At 33.5% G+C, this 5,894-nt stretch overlaps 2 non-coding genes across 2 annotated transcripts; one reads left to right on the top strand and one right to left on the bottom strand.

The window, feature by feature from the left end:
- Positions 1 to 1,081: 1,081 nt before the first annotated feature.
- TRNAT-UGU (transfer RNA threonine (anticodon UGU)) lies at positions 1,082 to 1,154 on the bottom strand. Its single transcript has one exon. It is a non-coding gene; the product is annotated as a tRNA-Thr (tRNA).
- Positions 1,155 to 2,816: 1,662 nt separating this feature from the next.
- TRNAF-GAA (transfer RNA phenylalanine (anticodon GAA)) lies at positions 2,817 to 2,889 on the top strand. Its single transcript has one exon. It is a non-coding gene; the product is annotated as a tRNA-Phe (tRNA).
- The last annotated feature ends 3,005 nt before the right edge of the window (positions 2,890 to 5,894 follow it).

Below are 5,894 nucleotides of genomic sequence, written 5' to 3'. Positions count from 1 at the left end.
AAAGAGCAAAAAAATCTTACTGCTGATCCATTTGTGATACGTGAATGAGAAAAATGCGGATCAAGGCCCTTAGATCTATTTATTTTATTTCGGCGAAAAGAGACAAAATTCTCTGAAACTTTCTTTGTTATTTTCGTTAGGTTCAAGTCTGACGGGAATAATATTCTACGACTAACAACTCATTTATTTTCAAATCGATCCATTTACTATCTATTATTTGATTTACTACTCCTTTATATTGGAATGAGTCAAAAGTCAAATGTTTTGGCAATTCCTCGGGGGGGGATAAGGCAATATAATTTTGAATCAGAGCTTTCGATCTTTGTTTATCCTTCGTAGTAATAATATCTCTGGGTTTACAACGATAACTTGGTATATCCACTATACGACCATTAACTAAAATATGTCTATGGTTAACTAATTGCCTGGCTCCAGGAATGGTCGAAGCCATACCCAATCGGAAAAGGATGTTATCCAAACGCATCTCAAGTAATTGTAGTAAAACCTGACCTGTTGACCCTTTAGCTTTTCCAGCGATATGCACATATCTAAGTAATTGTCGCTCTGTCAGACCATAATGAAAACGCAATTTCTGTTTTTCTTCTAGACGAATACGATACTGCGATCTTTTCCCAGAACGCAATTGGTTTTTAAGATCACTTCCGGATCTAGGTCTTTTACTAGTTAGTCCTGGTAAAGCCCCCAGACGGCGTATTTTTTTGAAACGAGGTCCTCGGTAACGAGACATAAAGACTCCTTTTTAATTTTATGGATTTTATTGAAATTTCATTTTTTCAGAATAAAAAAATGAAAACTGAACTATAAATTAAGACTGAACTAAGGGATAAACAAAGCAAAGCTAAATTTACCGAAATACTACAAAGTAGAATAAAATAAATTGTATCAATATCCGGATTTTTTGTATATATAGGAAGTTGCAGCTCCGTTTTATGATTTGTTCGGTAGAGAGAGATCTAATTGTTCCAATACATTTTTTGGTCATGGTTGCAAGTTACCACGACATAACATATGGGAAAAGGAGGAGAGAGATTATCAATCACGGAAAAATCGATAGAGAAAAAGCCGGCTATCGGAGTCGAACCGATGACCATCGCATTACAAATGCGATGCTCTAACCTCTGAGCTAAGCGGGCTCACATAACATAACAGAAATAGTATATAGAAATTGAGGAAACTACCGGATTTTAGCTATTAGCTGATCTTATCTATTAGCTATTCGTTTAATATTAACTATGAACTATAACTATATAACTATACTATAACTATATAACTATATAGTATAGTATAGTTCTATATAGTTATATAGTATACTTCTAAACTATATACTATAACTAACTATAATAATAATTCTGACTATTCTTCTGACTATTCTAACTATATCTAACTATAATATACAACATAATGTATTTATTTATATATTTATATTTTATATATTTATATTATGTTAATTATAGCTATAGCGAATCGGTCCTAAGATAAAAAAAAAGATAAGGATAAAGATACAATCTAAATGAAAATGAGACATTCCTCTGGTTTGATTCGGAAAAGGAGGAGATAGGACAAAAAAAAAGAAGAATGAATATCGACCGTTCCACTATTCCAAATCGCACTGTAAAAATGAAAGGGAGGGAGAAACATATATATGTTGGATATATCTATCCATATTGAATTGCGGATACATCAATGATAGAATCATTTCTGATTGAAACAAGGTTCATTCAATATAAATGAACTGATGGGGGATAGCCAAAAAAATCAAACAGCAGCATACACTTTTTCAATATAGAAATCATTATCTAACGAATTCAACGGGTCCAAACAAACAAAATAAATGAAAAGGATAGTTGGAATTCCAACTAGGTCTTGGTATCAAAGGGGATATGGCGAAATCGGTAGACGCTACGGACTTGATTGGATTGAGCCTTAGTATGGAAACCTGCTAAGTGGTAACTTCCAAATTCAGAGAAACCCTGGAATTAAAAATGGGCAATCCTGAGCCAAATCCTTATTTTGAGAAAACAAAGGTTTATAAAACTAGAATTTAAAAGGATAGGTGCAGAGACTCAATGGAAGCTGTTCTAACGAATGGAGTTGACTACGTTTTGTTGGTAGCAGGAATCCGTCTATAAAAATTACAGAAAAGATGGTCCTATATACCTAATACGTATGTATACATACTGCCATATCAAACGATTAATCATGACCCGAATCTATTATATTATAATTATATATAATTATAATATGAAAAATTCAGAGTTATTATGAATCCATTTCAATGGAAGTTGAAGGAAGAATCGAATATTCAATTATGAAATCATTCATTCCAGAGTTTGATAGATCTTTTGAAAAACTGATTAATCGGACGAGAATAAAGAGAGAGTCCCATTCTACATGTCAATACCGACAACAATGAAATTTATAGTAAGAGGAAAATCCGTCGACTTTTTAAATCGTGAGGGTTCAAGTCCCTCTATCCCCAATAAAAAGCCTATTTTACTTCCTAAGTATTTATCCTCTTCTTTTTTTTCATCAGTGGTTCAGTTCAAACAAAATTCACTATCTTTCTCATTCACTCTACTCTTTCACAAACGGATCCGAACTAAAATCCTTGGATCTTATCCCAATTTGGATAGAACCTGTACAAATGAACATATATGGGCAAAGAATCTCTATTATTGAATCATTCACAGTCCATATCATTATCCTTACACTTACTTGTCAAATTTTTTACTACTTTTTAGTCCCTTTAATTAACATAGACACAAGTACTCTACTAGGATGATGCACGGGAAATGGTCGGGATAGCTCAGTTGGTAGAGCAGAGGACTGAAAATCCTCGTGTCACCAGTTCAAATCTGGTTCCTGACACGTAAATAATGTATCGGATAGATATTCATACAAATTAATCGAGATAGATCGGGCGTTAATAGTCTAGAGCATGATACGTATTTACTCATCTAGATGTTACATATTTACTCATCTATTACATATATTTACTCATCTATTACATATTTACTCATCTAGATATATATATATATATATACCTCCCCTTGGGGGGATTGGTTACATATTTACTCATCTAGATGTATATATATATATACCTCCCCTTGGGGGGATTGGTAAAAAATATATGTATGGATGGTTATGGTAAAGAACAAAGTGAGATTATGCTCCCGTCTCTTTTTTCTTTCTTGTTTCTTCATACTGTGCTTTCTCTCATTCAAAAAGAATATTAAGTCTTCATCTATATTCAAAATAAAAATAAATAAGTAAAAGTAAAAAAAAACTTAAAAGTCGAGAGGAGTTAAAAGATAGCAATAGACAGAATGCACTTCAGACACAGTACAAATAAAATCCAATCCCTTTTCATTTCTTCATTTCATATTTTTGACATTTATTCCATTTCTTCACTCTTGCTTACGTTACTTTCCGAGGTCCATCTACATCTAAGTAAGTTATGTGCGCGGTACAAAGTTCATAGTGCAGAACTCTTTTGATTCATCCCATTGTTTCTGCTCATACGAAATGGATATGATCTATTCCAAATTTTGGAATATAAATGAAGTTTTTTTTAGGTTATCCATAATACGAATTAAAGTCCGGTTACTTTCTTTCATCTAGAACGGAACGTAAAAATATTCCTTCACTTGAAAGAAATCTGGAATCGTGTCATAGTCGTATTAAGTAAACATTAATTTCTTATCATTTAATGAGCATCTTGTATTTCATAGAAATTGGGGGTAATATAGTCCTTACGTAGGGGCCAACCTATCCAACTTTCCGGCATCAAAATACGTTTAAGGCGTGGATGATTATCATAAGAGATTCCCAACATATCATAAGATTCGCGTTCTTGAAAATCAGCACTTCTCCAAATCCAGAAAACAGACGGGATTCTAGGATTATTCCTTGGGGCAAATACTTTTATGCATACCTCTTCTGGTTTAGCTATACCATACTGTATTCTCGTAAGATGATACACACTGGCTAAAAATCCGCCTGGTGCTACATCATAGGCACACTGGGAGCGTAAATAATTGTAACCATATACATATGAAATGACAGCAATGGAATCCCAATCCTCGGTTTTTATTTGTAAAGTTTCTATTCCTCGGCAATCAAAGCCCAAAGATCTATGAACTAAATCATGGTTGACTAACCAATCAGATAAACGATCCTGCTGCATCTTCTTGATCTCTCCCACATTTGTATTTGTATGAGTATTTCAATTTACAATGAAATTTTTAAAGATTGACCCTTTCTTTCTTATTCTGCACAAAAGAACCTTACCTTGTCTGATTCACTAATTCATGGGGAGATACTGAACTTTTGGATTTGAAAAATGTTTCAGAAGGTATCTCTGAAGTAGATGGTGATTGATAGAGCAATTCTTGATCATAATTTCCAGTATGAGTACTGCGTCTAACACAAAACTTGTGATTGGTAGTAAAACATCGATTTTCCTGTTGAGACACAGTTCTATCTTCAAAGATTTCTCGAGATATTTTCTTACGAAGTTTCGTTATAGCATCTATAACCGCCTCTGGTTTAGGTGGGCAGCCCGGCAAATAGACATCGACAGGAATTAGCTTATCGACTCCACGAACAGTACTATAAGAATCAGTACTGAACATCCCTCCTGTAATAGTACAAGCTCCCATAGCAATGACATATTTTGGTTCAGGCATTTGCTCATATAATCTTACTAAAGAAGGAGCCATTTTCATTGTTACTGTGCCGGCTGTTAAAATTAGGTCTGCTTGTCTAGGACTCGATCTTGGTACCAATCCATAACGATCAAAGTCGAATCGCGAGCCTATTAATGAAGCAAATTCAATGAAACAACAACTGGTACCGTATAGAAGCGGCCATAAACTGGAAAGTCTTGACCAATTCGAAAGATCATTCAATGTAGTTGAAATAACTGAATTGGTAATTGTTTTGTCAACTAAGGGAAACTCAATCAAATTCATAACTGTCTCAATGTAATCTTTTCCTTCATTTTTATTTTGATTGTCTGAATATTCAGTTAAGACCATTCCAATGCTCCTTTTCGCCATGCATAAACTGAACCAACAATTGGGATAAGCACAAAAATTAAAGCTTCGATAAATACAGATACACCCAATACATCGAAACTCATTGCCCATGGATAAAGAAAGACCGTTTCAACATCAAAAACAACAAAAACTAGAGCAAACATGTAATAGCGGATTCGAAATTGTAACCAAGCATCCCCAATGGGTTCTATACCCGATTCATAACTAGAGAGCTTCTCTGGTCCTTCACTAACCGGGGCTAAAACTCCGGAAATTACAAATGCCAAGATAGGAATAACGCTTGATATTATTAGAAATGCCCAGAAAATATCATATTCGTGAAGCAGAAACATAAATGTACTCCTATTAATGTGGAATATGCTGAATTATTCGATTCGAATCGGAATTGTCAATTCATCCATAACTTCTTATCTTAGGCGAAACAAGAATTGATTTTGATCAAATCAAACTGCATAGTTTAGAGTTTGTTTGCTGTGGGGCATGTTTTGTTTAAAGATTCATCTAATGGAATCCCACTTACATTTTGGATTTCGATTCTATTTAGATATGGTGTAGACATAGGATGCTCTTACACAAACAAAACTCTCTCACTTTGTCTTGGGTTCTCTATCCTCTAGAAAAAGGTAATAAAATACTAAAATATCCTATGCCTATAACTATTCCTATGCCTATAACTATAATAAATATCAATACCCTATAATATAGTAAAGTAAATATCCTATAATTAAATACTATGAATACTATATTCATTAGAATACTATGTTGATTATATATAATCAACATAATGAAATAATAATAATTTCATTTCCTTTT

Source organism: Musa acuminata, unplaced genomic scaffold (genome assembly GCF_036884655.1).
Source record: "Musa acuminata AAA Group cultivar baxijiao unplaced genomic scaffold, Cavendish_Baxijiao_AAA HiC_scaffold_1125, whole genome shotgun sequence".
NCBI classification, from domain to species: Eukaryota; Viridiplantae; Streptophyta; class Magnoliopsida; order Zingiberales; family Musaceae; genus Musa; species Musa acuminata.
The sequence above is the reverse complement of the archived record's forward strand: the minus strand, read 5'-3'. Positions and strand labels throughout refer to the sequence as shown.